Below are 18,372 nucleotides of genomic sequence, written 5' to 3' on the forward strand. Positions count from 1 at the left end.
ACTAAAACGAATTTACTCACTTGTTTCCAAGAACTGATCCAGGACTGAATCTAGGATCCAGTCCTGGATTTAGAAAAGTAATCCTGAAAGTAATTAATTGCATATAACTTAAAATTCCCATTGAGCTCAATGTTTTATTGTGATTCAAATTGTGTTGCCTATTGCAATAAACTGTAACTATTACCTGCAAAAGTCAATTGCCTATTGCAAAGTATTTAACTAAAGCATCTCATTCTCAGAAAGTATATTTTGATACCTATTGTTGGTTCTAAAATAAAACAACAATATCTTTTTTATGCAAACCAATGGCCTAAAGTTCAGTTCTTGAGTGTGTGAGACCATTTGCTGACTGAGTGTGTACAACAAATGTTTTACACTGTACTCTGATACTGCCTTACTGCTCGGCAAGCTACCACTTTAGAGAGTAAAGTTATATCTAACTTTAGCCTCTGCCAAACCTCTGGGGACTGGGGATTCTGTGCACACTGTACCTATTTGGGAACAGTATATACAGAGCCACTTTCTCACAGTAGTGATAAAGGGATTAGAGTCCTAAGGCCAACATAAAGACACAGCAAAACGTGAGGTGAAAAGCAAAAAGGTTGCTGGTAGGCCACCTTAAGGATGCCAGGTCTAACAAAAATGAACTAAGGATAACATGAGTAAAACATCAGGTTTCTCTACTGCATTTGGTGAGACAAGTGGGCCTTCTTTTATCTTCCATTCAAGCAATCTTTGACAGACCCCTTTATTATAGAGCTTTTCAAGGATTAAAGATAAGGCACTTACAAAGGAGTCCCAAATACTCAGAGATGGTTGACTATTGTAATATGGGTCGTAGACTAAAAGCAGCGCAAAAACAGAGAGCAACAGGGTCCAAAAAATTGAGTGCCACAACAGAGTTTGAATGCGAACGTATCCTTTTACAGATCCAGAGATATACTCATGCAATTTTTGTTTTTAGGACAGAACGTGCATGATGAAAAAAACATTGTTTTTAAAAAGCGCATTGCAGAATATCAGTACTTTGATGTGGGAAAACTTCAAAACTTTCAAACAAAATATTTGTATGCAGCTAACAGTAAGTTGTTGTGGCCGAGTGGTTAAGGTGATGGACTAGAAATCCATTGGGGTATCCCCGCGCAGGTTCGAATCCTGCCAACAAATAGAATCTTTTTATTATGGGCTACAATTTCAGAAGTTAACATTTAGTATTTCTTCCATTTCAGTTTTATAAATAGGTGGCTTATTTTTGTGTCACTATTGCCTCTCCACATATTTGTTATCGCTACCTCTTTCATGTCTTTGCTACACCTCATTCCTACTTTAGCACTGGTGTAAACGCTTCAAATTATTATACCGTTGCTCTCTCATTCATACCTGCGCATGCACTTGAAAGTTACTTTACCAATAAAAGACGCAAAGAGAGAAATAGAACAAAAGTGCTGGCTGGATTGGCAAACACACTTCATAAAACTGCATTTTCTTTTTTATTCTCCCCCGTGTTACATGCTTAACCTCTCCATGTGTAATATCTCTTAACCTGCTGTCCCAGGAAGAGAATTTCATCTACAGGCTCTTTCTGTGTTTTTTTCCCTAGTCTGTCTTTCCCATTTCTTAGCTGTGTAACTGTTCCTTTACGTGCTCTATTTAAATGCCATTAATCTCATTTGAGCTCCTTGCTCCCGCTCCTGTTTTCTCCACCTCTCATACTGCCAGTTTTCTCTTTCTCTGTGGTTGGTGGCTACTTTCCTGAGCTTCCAAAGCCACGTGGTTCCTGCCTCTTGTTGTCAGACTTGAATTGGAAAAGGAACCATATTAACAAGCCTTTACCACTCACACACGGCGGAAGTTTATACTTTAATTCAGTGAACTAAGAAAAGCGTGTTGTGGGTCCCCTACGAGCCATGGTGCTTGCTTCATCATGATTTGGCACCAGTCATTAGCCGCAGCTCTGCTAATGAGCCACTGAGGTCAGTTTCAATAATTACTCAAAAACATAACCATGCAGCCCACCCCTCAACTGTGTATTTATCTTGCTTTTCTGCTGTTCGTGTGATTAGCTGGGAGGAGCTCACGGCGACAACCTCCCTATAAAAGTGTAGATGGATCACTCTCTAACTCTTTCTTGCTTCACATACAAATGGCTTGAAAGGTGCAGGGAAGATGCAGGTCTAATAGACAGAATAGAAGGTCTGTTCCAGGTGGGTTTCTCTGCATTGGTGTCCCATCACAGGTCCGCAAGTGTAATGTGTGATCTTTGACTCCTGGCATTTCACAAGCAGGCGGCCAGGAAACGGTTTCAGCCTATCAACCACTGAGGAGACGCAGCCTCTGAATGAGGAATGAGGAAGCAATGAATACATCCAGCCTATCACAGGAACAGCCCTGAGTGTTCCGAATTATAAATTCTCCATGTCACTGTTTGTCGTTGAGCCCAAGTAGCTCGCCGTGATCGTATAGTGGTTAGTACTCTGCGTTGTGGCCGCAGCAACCTCGGTTGGAATCCGAGTCACGGCATTGTGATTGGCAATGTCATGGCAGTTGGGTGTTAATTTTACAGAATTAGCAAATGTACCAGTAGTTTTTGTAAAATGTCTATTAAAAACAGATCCTTTCAAATATTTAAACCATCTAACAACAAATGATTTAAACTCGCATGATTATAAGCTGTAGCTATAATGTATTTACTTACATAAATTATCGTTCTTGAACCTATTGGGGGTGGAGGGGGAGCGGAGCACACCCCCCAGGTGCAGTTGAGTGACCTGTGTTGTGGCTCTCTAGAGGGAAGGCACACATTTTGCTGTCACCCAGCCCAATCCAGACGTGTATTGGGGCCAGGTTTAAGGCAAATAGAGCAGTAAGTGCAGAGAAATATTCACTCTCTAAAAGTGGCATTTCTAAAATAGTAAAGTTAAATCCAACCTCACCAGTAAGTAGGATTTTCAATAAATAAATAAAGCTACTCCTCTCCGATATGGAATTACCAAATAAAAAGTATAGGGGAATACCCAGAGCTAACCAATGAGAGGGGTAGACCTCACAGTAGTGAAAAATGAAATAGACTGTTTGGTACTTACAGGACATGCGAACCACCAAAGTACATATCTTATTTTTTACTTACATAGCATCATGCACCTAGGACTACCTAGGGCCTACCTTAGGGGTAAATTATATGTAATAAAAGGGGAGTTTAAGGCTTGGCAAGTAGGCTGGGACTCCCCTGGGAGACCCCTGAGTCTATGCCCAGAACCATAACTCTGCCAGTCGAGTACTTACCTAAAAGCCGATAACTCACTTTTCTTCCATAGGCTAACATTGAGTGGTTTCACTTGGAAATTCTTCTAAGTGGTGTGGAGTTTTGGAACTTTAAAATATTCATCTAAAATCAGCCGGACAACGAATTCTGATTTACTCACCCGTTATCAGGAGAGACCTCAGTGCTGCATCTTGGAGCTCAGTACTGACCCTGAAAAGTAATTTTAACCGTACTTACCAGTAACTCGAATTTCCTTCCATGGGATATCATTGCCTGCTTTTTGCTGAAAATTTTCTAAGTGTCGATTTTTGAAACTTACAAATATTCTTTAAAAATCGTACCAACTGTGAAAACGTAATTGTTTACCTGTTTTAGATAGATGTCCCAGTACTGAGCCTAGGAGCCCAGCACTGGATTACAAAAGTAACGAGAACGTACTTTGCCCGTAACTTGAATTTTCTTCCATAGGAAACCATTGACTGTTTTTCTGTGAAATTTCTTCTAAGTGTCGATTTTGCAGACATGTAAATATTCCTTAAAAATTGCCTGTATAACTTAAACGCAGTTTCTCAACTGCTTACAGGTGATACAGTAGTGCTGGATCTAGGATCCAACACTGACCTAGAAAAAGTAACCATAACCCCACTTACCTGCTAAGTGAATTTCCTTCCATAGGATAACATTGGTAATTTGATCAGCAAAAGTTTCTAAGTGTCAACTTTTAAAATAGCAAAATATTGCTTAAAAATCACAACAGTAACTAAAACGAATTTACTCACTTGTTTCCAAGAACTGTCCCAGGACTGAATCTAGGATCCAGTCCTGGATTTAGAAAAGTAATCCTGAAAGTAATTAATTGCATATAACTTAAAATTCCCATTGAGCTCAATGTATTATTGTGATTCAAATTGTGTTGCCTATGGCAATAAACTGTAACTATTACCTGCAAAAGTCAATTGCCTATTGCAAAGTATTTAACTAAAGCATCTCATTCTGAGAAAGTATATTTTGATACCTATTGTTGGTTCTAAAATAAAACAACAATATCTTTTTTATGCAAACCAATGGCCTAGAGTTCAGTTCTTGAGTGTGTGAGACCATTTGCTGACTGAGTGTGTACAACAAATGTTTTACACTGTACTCTGATACTGCCTTACTGCTCGGCAAGCTACCACTTTAGAGAGTAAGGTTATATCTAACTTTAGCCTCTGCCAAACCTCTGGGGACTGGGGACTCTGTGCACACTGTACCTATTTGGGAACAGTATATACAGAGCCACTTTCTCACAGTAGTGATAAAGGGATTAGAGTCCTAAGGCCAACATAAAGACACAGCAAAACGTGAGGTGAAAAGCAAAAAGGTTGCTGGTAGGCCACCTTAAGGATGCCAGGTCTAACAAAAATGAACTAAGGATAACATGAGTAAAACATCAGGTTTCTCTACTGCATTTGGTGAGACAAGTGGGCCTTCTTTTATCTTCCATTCAAGCAATCTTTGACAGACCCCCTTATTATAGAGCTTTTCAAGGATTAAAGATAAGGCACTTACAAAGGAGTCCCAAATACTCAGAGATGGTTGACTTCTGTAATATGGGTCGTAGACTAAAAGCAGCGCAAAAACAGAGAGCAACAGGGTCCAAAAAATTGAGTGCCACAAGAGAGTTTGAATGCAAGCGTATCCTTTTACAGATCCAGAGATATACTCATGCAATTTTTGTTTTTAGGACAGAACGTGCATGATGAAAAAAACATTGTTTTTAAAAAGTGCATTGCAGAATATCAGTACTTTGATGTGGGAAAACTTCAAAACTTTCAAACAAAATATTTGTATGCAGCTTACAGTAAGTTGTTGTGGCCGAGTGGTTAAGGCGATGGACTAGAAATCCATTGGGGTATCCCCGCGCAGGTTCGAATCCTGCCAAAAACGAGAATCTTTTTATTATCGGCTACAATTTCAGAAGTTAACCTTTAGTATTTCTTCCATTTCAGTTTTAAAAATAGGTGGCTTATTTTTGTGTCACTATTGCCTCCCCACATATTTGTTATCGCTACCTCTTTCATGTCTTTGCTACACCTCATTCCTACTTTAGCACTGGTGTAAACGCTTCAAATTATTATACCGTTGCTCTCTCATTCATACCTGCGCATGCACTTGAAAGTTACTTTACCAATAAAAGACGCAAAGAGAGAAATAGAACCAAAGTGCTGGCTGGATTGGCAAACACACTTCATAAAACTGCATTTTCTTTTTTATTCTCCCCCGTGTTACATGCTTAACCTCTCCATGTGTAATTTCTCTTAACCTGCTGTCCCAGGAAGAGAATTTCATCTACAGGCTCTTTCTGTGTTTTTCTCCCTAGTCTGTCTTTCCCATTTCTTAGCTGTGTAACTGTTCCTTTATGCGCTCTATTTAAATGCCATTAATCTCATTTGAGCTCCTTGCTCCCGCTCCTGTTTTCTCCACCTCTCATACTGCCAGTTTTCTCTTTCTCTGTGGTTGGTGGCTACTTTCCTGAGCTTCCAAAGCCACGTGGTTCCTGCCTCTTGTTTTCAGACTTGAATTGGAAAAGGAACCATATTAACAAGCCTTTACCACTCACACACGGCGGAAGTTTATACTTTAATTCAGTAAGCTAAGAAAAGCGTATTGTGGGTCCCCTACGAGCCATGGTGCTTGCTTCATCATGATTTGGCACCAGTCATTAGCCGCAGCTCTGCTAATGAGCCACTGAGGTCAGTTTCAATATTTACTCAAAAACATAACCATGCAGCCCACCCCTCAACTGTGTATTTATCTTGCTTTTCTGCTGTTCGTGTGATTAGCTGGGAGGAGCTCACGGCGACATCCTCCCTATAAAAGTGTAGATGGATCACTCTCTAACTCTTTCTTGCTTCACATACAAATGGCTTGAAAGGTGCAGGGAAGATGCAGGTCTAACAGACAGAATAGAAGGTCTGTGCCAGGTGGGTTTCTCTGCATTGGTGTCCCATCACAGGTCCGCAAGTGTAATGTGTGATCTTTGACTCCTGGCATTTCACAAGCAGGCGGCCAGGAAACGGTTTCAGCCTATCAACCACTGAGGAGACGCAGCCTCTGAATGAGGAATGAGGAAGCAATGAATACATCCACCCTATCACAGGGACACGCCTGAGTGTTCCGAATTATAAATTCTCCATGTCACTGTTTGTCGTTGAGCCCAAGTAGCTCGCCGTGATCGTATACTGGTTAGTACTCTGCGTTGTGGCCGCAGCAACCTCGGTTCGAATCCGAGTCACGGCATTGTGGTTGGCAATGTCATGGCAGTTGGGTGTTAATTTTACAGAATTAGCAAATGTACCAGTAGTTTTTGTAAAATGTCTATTAAAAACAGATCCTTTCAAATATTTAAACCATCTAACAACAAATGATTTAAACTCGCATGATTATAAGCTGTAGCTATAATTTATTTACTTACATAAATTATCGTTCTTGAACCTATTGGGGGTGGAGGGGGAGCGGAGCTCACCCCCCAGGTGCAGTTGAGTGACCTGTGTTGTGGCTCTCTAGAGGGAAGGCACAAATTTTGCTGTCACCCAGCCCAATCCAGACGTGTATCGGGGCCAGGTTTCAGGCAAATAGAGCAGTAAGTGCAGAGAAATATTCACTCTCTAAAAGTGGCATTTCTAAAATAGTAAAGTTAAATCCAACCTCACCAGTAAGTAGGATTTTCAATAAATAAATAAAGCTACTCCTCTCCGATATGGAATTACCAAATAAAAAGTATAGGGGAATACCCAGAGCTAACCTATGAGAGGGGTAGACCTCACAGTAGTGAAAAATGAAATAGACTGTTTGGTACTTACAGGACATGCGAACCACCAAAGTACATATCTTATTTTTTACTTACATAGCATCGTGCACCTAGGACTACCTAGGGCCTACCTTAGGGGTAAATTATATGTAATAAAAGGGGAGTTTAAGGCTTGGCAAGTAGGCTGGGACTCCCCTGGGAGACCCCTGGTCTATGCCCAGAACCATAACTCTGCCAGTCGAGTACTTACCTAAAAGCCGATAACTCACTTTTCTTCCATAGGCTAACATTGAGTGGTTTCACTTGGAAATTCTTCTAAGTGGTGTGGAGTTTTGGAACTTTAAAATATTCATCTAAAATCAGCCGGACAACGAATTCTGATTTACTCACCCGTTATCAGGAGAGACCTCAGTGCTGCATCTTGGAGCTCAGTACTGACCCTGAAAAGTAATTTTAACCGTACTTACCAGTAACTCGAATTTCCTTCCATGGGATATCATTGCCTGCTTTTTGCTGAAAATGTTCTAAGTGTCGATTTTTGAAACTTATAAATATTCTTTAAAAATCGTACCAACTGTGAAAACGTAATTGTTTACCTGTTTTAGATAGATGTCCCAGTACTGAGCCTAGGAGCCCAGCACTGGATTACAAAAATAACGAGAACGTACTTTACCCGTAACTTGAATTTTCTTCCATAGGAAACCATTGACTGTTTTTCTGTGAAATTTCTTCTAAGTGTCGATTTTGCAAACATGTAAATATTCTTAAAAAAATCGCCTGTATAACTTAAACGCAGTTTCTCAACTGCTTACAGGTGGTACAGTAGTGCTGGATCTAGGATCCAACACTGACCTAGAAAAAGTAACCATAACCCCACTTACCTGCTAAGTGAATTTCCTTCCATAGGATAACATTGGTAATTTGATCAGCAAAAGTTTCTAAGTGTCAACTTTTAAAATAGCAAAATATTGCTTAAAAATCACAACAGTAACTAAAACGAATTTACTCACTTGTTTCCAAGAACTGTCCCAGGACTGAATCTAGGATCCAGTCCTGGATTTAGAAAAGTAATCCTGAAAGTAATTAATTGCATATAACTTAAAATTCCCATTGAGCTCAAAGTATTATTGTGATTCAAATTGTGTTGCCTATTGCAATAAACTGTAACTATTACCTGCAAAAGTCAATTGCCTATTGCAAAGTATTTAACTAAAGCATCTCATTCTGAGAAAGTATATTTTGATACCTATTGTTGGTTCTAAAATAAAACAACAATATCTTTTTTATGCTAACCAATGGCCTAGAGTTCAGTTCTTGAGTGTGTGAGACCATTTGCTGACTGAGTGTGTACAACAAATGTTTTACACTGTACTCTGATACTGCCTTACTGCTCGGCAAGCTACCACTTTAGAGAGTAAGGTTATATCTAACTTTAGCCTCTGCCAAACCTCTGGGGACTGGGGACTCTGTGCACACTGTACCTATTTGGGAACAGTATATACAGAGCCACTTTCTCACAGTAGTGATAAAGGGATTAGAGTCCTAAGGCCAACATAAAGACACAGCAAAACGTGAGGTGAAAAGCGAAAAGGTTGATGGTAGGCCACCTTAAGGATGCCAGGTCTAACAAAAATGAACTAAGGATTACATGAGTAAAACATCAGGTTTCTCTACTGCATTTGGTGAGACAAGTGGGCCTTCTTTTATCTTCCATTCAAGCAATCTTTGACAGACCCCTTTATTATAGAGCTTTTCAAGGATTAAAGATAAGGCACTTACAAAGGAGTCCCAAATACTCAGAGATGGTTGACTTCTGTAATATGGGTCGTAGACTAAAAGCAGCGCAAAAACAGAGTGCAACAGGGTCCAAAAAATTGAGTGCCACAAGAGAGTTTGAATGCAAGCGTATCCTTTTACAGATCCAGAGATATACTCATGCAATTTTTGTTTTTAGGACAGAACGTGCATGATGAAAAAAACATTGTTTTTAAAAAGCGCATTGCAGAATATCAGTACTTTGATGTGGGAAAACTTCAAAACTTTCAAACAAAATATTTGTATGCAGCTTACAGTAAGTTGTTGTGGCCGAGTGGTTATGGCGATGGACTAGAAATCCATTGGGGTATCCCCGCGCAGGTTCGAATCCTGCCAACAACGAGAATCTTTTTATTATCGGCTACAATTTCAGAAGTTAACCTTTAGTATTTCTTCCATTTCAGTTTTAAAAATAGGTGGCTTATTTTTGTGTCACTATTGCCTCCCCACATATTTGTTATCGCTACCTCTTTCATGTCTTTGCTACACCTCATTCCTACTTTAGCACTGGTGTAAACGCTTCAAATTATTATACCGTTGCTCTCTCATTCATACCTGCGCATGCACTTGAAAGTTACTTTACCAATAAAAGACGCAAAGAGAGAAATAGAACCAAAGTGCTGGCTGGATTGGCAAACACACTTCATAAAACTGCATTTTCTTTTTTATTCTCCCCCGTGTTACATGCTTAACCTCTCCATGTGTAATTTCTCTTAACCTGCTGTCCCAGGAAGAGAATTTCATCTACAGGCTCTTTCTGTGTTTTTCTCCCTAGTCTGTCTTTCCCATTTCTTAGCTGTGTAACTGTTCCTTTATGCGCTCTATTTAAATGCCATTAATCTCATTTGAGCTCCTTGCTCCCGCTCCTGTTTTCTCCACCTCTCATACTGCCAGTTTTCTCTTTCTCTGTGGTTGGTGGCTACTTTCCTGAGCTTCCAAAGCCACGTGGTTCCTGCCTCTTGTTTTCAGACTTGAATTGGAAAAGGAACCATATTAACAAGCCTTTACCACTCACACACGGCGGAAGTTTATACTTTAATTCAGTAAGCTAAGAAAAGCGTATTGTGGGTCCCCTACGAGCCATGGTGCTTGCTTCATCATGATTTGGCACCAGTCATTAGCCGCAGCTCTGCTAATGAGCCACTGAGGTCAGTTTCAATATTTACTCAAAAACATAACCATGCAGCCCACCCCTCAACTGTGTATTTATCTTGCTTTTCTGCTGTTCGTGTGATTAGCTGGGAGGAGCTCACGGCGACATCCTCCCTATAAAAGTGTAGATGGATCACTCTCTAACTCTTTCTTGCTTCACATACAAATGGCTTGAAAGGTGCAGGGAAGATGCAGGTCTAACAGACAGAATAGAAGGTCTGTGCCAGGTGGGTTTCTCTGCATTGGTGTCCCATCACAGGTCCGCAAGTGTAATGTGTGATCTTTGACTCCTGGCATTTCACAAGCAGGCGGCCAGGAAACGGTTTCAGCCTATCAACCACTGAGGAGACGCAGCCTCTGAATGAGGAATGAGGAAGCAATGAATACATCCACCCTATCACAGGGACACGCCTGAGTGTTCCGAATTATAAATTCTCCATGTCACCGTTTGTCGTTGAGCCCAAGTAGCTCGCCGTGATCGTATACTGGTTAGTACTCTGCGTTGTGGCCGCAGCAACCTCGGTTCGAATCCGAGTCACGGCATTGTGGTTGGCAATGTCATGGCAGTTGGGTGTTAATTTTACAGAATTAGCAAATGTACCAGTAGTTTTTGTAAAATGTCTATTAAAAACAGATCCTTTCAAATATTTAAACCATCTAACAACAAATGATTTAAACTCGCATGATTATAAGCTGTAGCTATAATGTATTTACTTACATAAATTATCGTTCTTGAACCTATTGGGGGTGGAGGGGGAGCGGAGCTCACCCCCCAGGTGCAGTTGAGTGACCTGTGTTGTGGCTCTCTAGAGGGAAGGCACAAATTTTGCTGTCACCCAGCCCAATCCAGACGTGTATCGGGGCCAGGTTTCAGGCAAATAGAGCAGTAAGTGCAGAGAAATATTCACTCTCTAAAAGTGGCATTTCTAAAATAGTAAAGTTAAATCCAACCTCACCAGTAAGTAGGATTTTCAATAAATAAATAAAGCTACTCCTCTCCGATATGGAATTACCAAATAAAAAGTATAGGGGAATACCCAGAGCTAACCTATGAGAGGGGTAGACCTCACAGTAGTGAAAAATGAAATAGACTGTTTGGTACTTACAGGACATGCGAACCACCAAAGTACATATCTTATTTTTTACTTACATAGCATCGTGCACCTAGGACTACCTAGGGCCTACCTTAGGGGTAAATTATATGTAATAAAAGGGGAGTTTAAGGCTTGGCAAGTAGGCTGGGACTCCCCTGGGAGACCCCTGGTCTATGCCCAGAACCATAACTCTGCCAGTCGAGTACTTACCTAAAAGCCGATAACTCACTTTTCTTCCATAGGCTAACATTGAGTGGTTTCACTTGGAAATTCTTCTAAGTGGTGTGGAGTTTTGGAACTTTAAAATATTCATCTAAAATCAGCCGGACAACGAATTCTGATTTACTCACCCGTTATCAGGAGAGACCTCAGTGCTGCATCTTGGAGCTCAGTACTGACCCTGAAAAGTAATTTTAACCGTACTTACCAGTAACTCGAATTTCCTTCCATGGGATATCATTGCCTGCTTTTTGCTGAAAATGTTCTAAGTGTCGATTTTTGAAACTTATAAATATTCTTTAAAAATCGTACCAACTGTGAAAACGTAATTGTTTACCTGTTTTAGATAGATGTCCCAGTACTGAGCCTAGGAGCCCAGCACTGGATTACAAAAATAACGAGAACGTACTTTACCCGTAACTTGAATTTTCTTCCATAGGAAACCATTGACTGTTTTTCTGTGAAATTTCTTCTAAGTGTCGATTTTGCAAACATGTAAATATTCTTAAAAAAATCGCCTGTATAACTTAAACGCAGTTTCTCAACTGCTTACAGGTGGTACAGTAGTGCTGGATCTAGGATCCAACACTGACCTAGAAAAGTAACCATAACCCCACTTACCTGCTAAGTGAATTTCCTTCCATAGGATAACATTGGTAATTTGATCAGCAAAAGTTTCTAAGTGTCAACTTTTAAAATAGCAAAATATTGCTTAAAAATCACGACAGTAACTAAAACAAATGTACTCACTTGTTTCCAAGAACTGTCCCAGAACTGAATCTAGGATCCAGTCCTGGATTTAGAAAAGTAATCCTGAAAGTAATTAATTGCATATAACTTAAAATTCCCATTGAGCTCAATGTATTATTGTGATTCAAATTGTGTTCACTATTGCAATAAACTGTAACTATTACCTGCAAAAGTCAATTGCCTATTGCAAAGTATTTAACTAAAGCATCTCATTCTGAGAAAGTATATTTTGATACCTATTGTTGGTTCTAAAATAAAACAACAATATCTTTTTTATGCAAACCAATGGCCTAGAGTTCAGTTCTTGAGTGTGTGAGACCATTTGCTGACTGAGTGTGTACAACAAATGTTTTACACTGTACTCTGATACTGCCTTACTGCTCGGCAAGCTACCACTTTAGAGAGTAAGGTTATATCTAACTTTAGCCTCTGCCAAACCTCTGGGGACTAGGGACTCTGTGCACACTGTACCTATTTGGGAACAGTATATACAGAGCCACTTTCTCACAGTAGTGATAAAGTGATTAGAGTCCTAAGGCCAACATAAAGATACAGCAAAACGTGAGGTGAAAAGCAAAAAGGTTGCTGGTAGGCCACCTTAAGGATGCCAGGTCTAACAAAAATGAACTAAGGATAACATGAGTAAAACATCAGGTTTCTCTACTGCATTTGGTGAGACAAGTGGGCCTTCTTTTATCTTCCATTCAAGCAATCTTTGACAGACCCCTTTATTATAGAGCTTTTCAAGGATTAAAGATAAGGCACTTACAAAGGAGTCCCAAATACTCAGAGATGGTTGACTTCTGTAATATGGGTCATAGACTAAAAGCAGCGCAAAAACAGAGTGCAACAGGGTCCAAAAAATTGAGTGCCACAAGAGAGTTTGAATGCAAGCGTATCCTTTTACAGATCCAGAGATATACTCATGCAATTTTTGTTTTTAGGACAGAACGTGCATGATGAAAAAAACATTGTTTTTAAAAAGCGCATTGCAGAATATCAGTACTTTGATGTGGGAAAACTTCAAAACTTTCAAACAAAATATTTGCATGCAGCGTACAGTAAGTTGTTGTGGCCGAGTGGTTAAGGTGATGGACTAGAAATCCATTGGGGTATCCCTGCGCAGGTTCGAATCCTGCCAACAACGAGAATCTTTTTATTATGGGCTACAATTTCAGAAGTTAACCTTTAGTATTTCTTCCATTTCAGTTTTATAAATAGGTGGCTTATTTTTGTGTCACTATTGCCTCTCGACATATTTGTTATCGCTACCTCTTTCATGTCTTTGCTACACCTCATTCCTACTTTAGCACTGGTGTAAACGCTTCAAATTATTATACTGTTGCTCTCTCATTCATACCTGCGCATGCACTTGAAAGTTACTTTACCAATAAAAGACGCAAAGAGAGAAATAGAACAAAAGTGCTGGCTGGATTGGCAAACACACTTCATAAAACTGCATTTTCTTTTTTATTCTCCCCCGTGTTACATGCTTAACCTCTCCATGTGTAATTTCTCTTAACCTGCTGTCCCAGGAAGAGAATTTCATCTACAGGCTCTTTCTGTGTTTTTTTCCCTAGTCTGTCTTTCCCATTTCTTAGCTGTGTAACTGTTCCTTTATGCGCTCTATTTAAATGCCATTAATCTCATTTGAGCTCCTTGCTCCCGCTCCTGTTTTCTCCACCTCTCATACTGCCAGTTTTCTCTTTCTCTGTGGTTGGTGGCTACTTTCCTGAGCTTCCAAAGCCACGTGGTTCCTGCCTCTTGTTGTCAGACTTGAATTGGAAAAGGAACCATATTAACAAGCCTTTACCACTCACACACGGCGGAAGTTTATACTTTAATTCAGTGAGCTAAGAAAAGCGTGTTGTGGGTCCCCTACGAGCCATGGTGCTTGCTTCATCATGATTTGGCACCCGTCATTAGCCGCAGCTCTGCTAATGAGCCACTGAGGTCAGTTTCAATAATTACTCAAAAACATAACCATGCAGCCCACCCCTCAACTGTGTATTTATCTTGCTTTTCTGCTGTTCGTGTGATTAGCTGGGAGGAGCTCACGGCGACAACCTCCCTATAAAAGTGTAGATGGATCACTCTCTAACTCTTTCTTGCTTCACATACAAATGGCTTGAAAGGTGCAGGGAAGATGCAGGTCTAATAGACAGAATAGAAGGTCTGTTCCAGGTGGGTTTCTCTGCATTGGTGTCCCATCACAGGTCCGCAAGTGTAATGTGTGATCTTTGACTCCTGGCATTTCACAAGCAGGCGGCCAGGAAACGGTTTCAGCCTATCAACCACTGAGGAGACGCAGCCTCTGAATGAGGAATGAGGAAGCAATGAATACATCCAGCCTATCACAGGAACAGCCCTGAGTGTTCCGAATTATAAATTCTCCATGTCACTGTTTGTCGTTGAGCCCAAGTAGCTCGCCGTGATCGTATAGTGGTTAGTACTCTGCGTTGTGGCCGCAGCAACCTCGGTTGGAATCCGAGTCACGGCATTGTGGTTGGCAATGTCATGGCAGTTGGGTGTTAATTTTACAGAATTAGCAAATGTACCAGTAGTTTTTGTAAAATGTCTTTTAAAAACAGATCCTTTCAAATATTTAAACCATCTAACAACAAATGATTTAAACTCGCATGATTATAAGCTGTAGCTATAATGTATTTACTTACATAAATTATCGTTCTTGAACCTATTGGGGGTGGAGGGGGAGCGGAGCTCACCCCCCAGGTGCAGTTGAGTGACCTGTGTTGTGGCTCTCTAGAGGGAAGGCACAAATTTTGCTGTCACCCAGCCCAATCCAGACGAGTATTGGGGCCAGGTTTCAGGCAAATAGAGCAGTAAGTGCAGAGAAATGTTCACTCTCTAAAAGTGGCATTTCTAAAATAGTAAAGTTAAATCCAACCTCACCAGTAAGTAGGATTTTCAATAAATAAATAAAGCTACTCCTCTCCGATATGGAATTACCAAATGAAAAGTATAGGGGAACACCCGGAGCTAACCTATGAGAGGGGTAGACCTCACAGTAGTGAAAAATGAAATAGACTGTTTGGTACCTACAGGACATGCGAACCACCAAAGTACATATCTTATTTTTTACTTACATAGCATCATGCACCTAGGACTACCTAGGGCCTACCTTAGGGGTAAATTATATGTAATAAAAGGGGAGTTTAAGGCTTGGCAAGTAGGCTGGGACTCCCCTGGGAGACCCCTGAGTCTATGCCCAGAACCATAACTCTGCCAGTCGAGTACTTACCTAAAAGCCGATGACTCACTTTTCTTCCATAGGCTAACATTGAGTGGTTTCACTTGGAAATTCTTCTAAGTGGTGTCGATTTTGCAAACATGTAAATATTCCTTAAAAATCGCCTGTATAATTTAAACGCAGTTTCTCAACTGCTTACAGGTGGTACAGTAGTGCTGGATCTAGGATCCAACACTGACCTAGAAAAAGTAACCATAACCCCACTTACCTGCTAAGTGAATTTCCTTCCATAGGATAACATTGGTAATTTGATCAGCAAAAGTTTCTAAGTGTCAACTTTTAAAATAGCAAAATATTGCTTAAAAATCACAACAGTAACTAAAACGAATTTACTCACTTGTTTCCAAGAACTGTCCCAGGACTGAATCTAGGATCCAGTCCTGGATTTAGAAAAGTAATCCTGAAAGTAATTAATTGCATATAACTTAAAATTCCCATTGAGCTCAATGTATTATTGTGATTCAAATTGTGTTGCCTATTGCAATCAACTGTAACTATTACCTGCAAAAGTCAATTGCCTATTGCAAAGTATTTAACTAAAGCATCTCATTCTGAGAAAGTATATTTTGATACCTATTGTTGGTTCTAAAATAAAACAACAATATCTTTTTTATGCAAACCAATGGCCTAGAGTTCAGTTCTTGAGTGTGTGAGACCATTTGCTGACTGAGTGTGTACAACAAATGTTTTACACTGTACTCTGATACTGCCTTACTGCTCGGCAAGCTACCACTTTAGAGAGTAAGGTTATATCTAACTTTAGCCTCTGCCAAACCTCTGGGGACTGGGGACTCTGTGCACACTGTACCTATTTGGGAACAGTATATACAGAGCCACTTTCTCACAGTAGTGATAAAGTGATTAGAGTCCTACGGCCAACATAAAGATACAGCAAAACGTGAGGTGAAAAGCAAAAAGGTTGCTGGTAGGCCACCTTAAGGATGCCAGGTCTAACAAAAATGAACTAAGGATAACATGAGTAAAACATCAGGTTTCTCTACTGCATTTGGTGAGACAAGTGGGCCTTCTTTTATCTTCCATTCAAGCAATCTTTGACAGACCCCTTTATTATAGAGCTTTTCAAGGATTAAAGATAAGGCACTTACAAAGGAGTCCCAAATACTCAGAGATGGTTGACTTCTGTAATATGGGTCATAGACTAAAAGCAGCGCAAAAACAGAGTGCAACAGGGTCCAAAAAATTGAGTGCCACAAGAGAGTTTGAATGCAAGCGTATCCTTTTACAGATCCAGAGATATACTCATGCAATTTTTGTTTTTAGGACAGAACGTGCATGATGAAAAAAACATTGTTTTTAAAAAGCGCATTGCAGAATATCAGTACTTTGATGTGGGAAAACTTCAAAACTTTCAAACAAAATATTTGCATGCAGCTTACAGTAAGTTGTTGTGGCCGAGTGGTTAAGGCGATGGACTAGAAATCCATTGGGGTATCCCCGCGCAGTTTCGAATCCTGACAACAACGAGAATCTTTTTATTATGGGCTACAATTTCAGAAGTTAACCTTTAGTATTTCTTCCATTTCAGTTTTATAAATAGGTGGCTTATTTTTGTGTCACTATTGCCTCTCCACATATTTGTTATCGCTACCTCTTTCATGTCTTTGCTACACCTCATTCCTACTTTAGCACTGGTGTAAACGCTTCAAATTATTATACCGTTGCTCTCTCATTCATACCTGCGCATGCACTTGAAAGTTACTTTACCAATAAAAGACGCAAAGAGAGAAATAGAACAAAAGTGCTGGCTGGATTGGCAAACACACTTCATAAAACTGCATTTTCTTTTTTATTCTCCCCCGTGTTACATGCTTAACCTCTCCATGTGTAATTTCTCTTAACCTGCTGTCCCAGGAAGAGAATTTCATCTACAGGCTCTTTCTGTGTTTTTTTCCCTAGTCTGTCTTTCCCATTTCTTAGCTGTGTAACTGTTCCTTTACGCGCTCTATTTAAACGCCATCACTCTCATTTGAGCTCCATGCTCCCGCTTCTGTTTTCTCCACCTCTCATACTGCCAGTTCTCTCTTTCTCTGTGGTTGGTGGCTACTTTCCTGAGCTTCCGAAGCCACGTGGGTCCTGCTTCTTGTTGTCAGACTTGGATTGGAAAAGGAACCATATTAACAAGCCTTTACCACTCACACACGGCGGAAGTTTATACTTTAATTCAGTGAGCTAAGAAAAGCGTTTTGTGGGTCCCCTACGAGCCATGGTGCTTGCTTGATCATGATTTGGCACCAGTCATTAGCCGCAGCTCTGCTAATGAGCCACTGAGGTCAGTTTCAATAATTACTCAAAAACATAACCATGCAGCCCACCCCTCAACTGTGTATTTATCTTGCTTTTCTGCTGTTCGTGTGATTAGCTGGGAGGAGCTCACGGCGACATCCTCCCTATAAAAGTGTAGATGGATCACTCTCTAACTCTTTCTTGCTTCACATACAAATGGCTTGAAAGGTGCAGGGAAGATGCAGGTCTAATAGACAGAATAGAAGGTCTGTTCCAGGTGGGTTTCTCTGCATTGGTGTCCCATCACAGGTCCGCAAGTGTAATGTGTGATCTTTGACTCCTGGCATTTCACAAGCAGGCGGCCAGGAAACGGTTTCAGCCTATCAACTACTGAGGAGACGCAGCCTCTGAATGAGGAATGAGGAAGCAATGAATACATCCAGCCTATCACAGGAACAGCCCTGAGTGTTCCGAATTATAAATTCTCCATGTCACTGTGTGTTGTTGAGCCCAAGTAGCTCGCCGTGATCGTATAGTGGTTAGTACTCTGCGTTGTGGCCGCAGCAACCTTGGTTCGAGTCTGAGTCACGGCATTGTTGTTGGCAATGTCATGGCAGTTGGGTGTTAATTTTACAGAATTAGCAAATGTACCAGTAGTTTTTGTAAAATGTCTATTAAAAACAGATCCTTTCAAATATTTAAACCATCTAACAACAAATGATTTAAACTCGCATGATTATAAGCTGTAGCTATAATGTATTTACTTACATAAATT

At 40.4% G+C, this 18,372-nt stretch overlaps 5 non-coding genes across 5 annotated transcripts; all 5 read left to right on the forward strand.

Annotated features, from left to right (window-relative positions):
- Positions 1-1,085: 1,085 nt before the first annotated feature.
- On the forward strand, positions 1,086-1,167 carry TRNAS-AGA (transfer RNA serine (anticodon AGA)). Its single transcript has one exon. It is a non-coding gene; the product is annotated as a tRNA-Ser (tRNA).
- Positions 1,168-5,106: 3,939 nt separating this feature from the next.
- On the forward strand, positions 5,107-5,188 carry TRNAS-AGA (transfer RNA serine (anticodon AGA)). Its single transcript has one exon. It is a non-coding gene; the product is annotated as a tRNA-Ser (tRNA).
- Positions 5,189-9,127: 3,939 nt separating this feature from the next.
- Positions 9,128-9,209, forward strand: TRNAS-AGA (transfer RNA serine (anticodon AGA)). The gene has a single exon. It is a non-coding gene; the product is annotated as a tRNA-Ser (tRNA).
- Positions 9,210-13,147: 3,938 nt separating this feature from the next.
- On the forward strand, positions 13,148-13,229 carry TRNAS-AGA (transfer RNA serine (anticodon AGA)). The gene has a single exon. It is a non-coding gene; the product is annotated as a tRNA-Ser (tRNA).
- A 3,526-nt stretch (positions 13,230-16,755) lies between these two features.
- Positions 16,756-16,837, forward strand: TRNAS-AGA (transfer RNA serine (anticodon AGA)). Its single transcript has one exon. It is a non-coding gene; the product is annotated as a tRNA-Ser (tRNA).
- The last annotated feature ends 1,535 nt before the right edge of the window (positions 16,838-18,372 follow it).

The sequence above is a fragment of the Triturus cristatus genome, chromosome 12, assembly GCF_964204655.1.
Source record: "Triturus cristatus chromosome 12, aTriCri1.1, whole genome shotgun sequence".
Classification (NCBI taxonomy): Eukaryota; Metazoa; Chordata; class Amphibia; order Caudata; family Salamandridae; genus Triturus; species Triturus cristatus.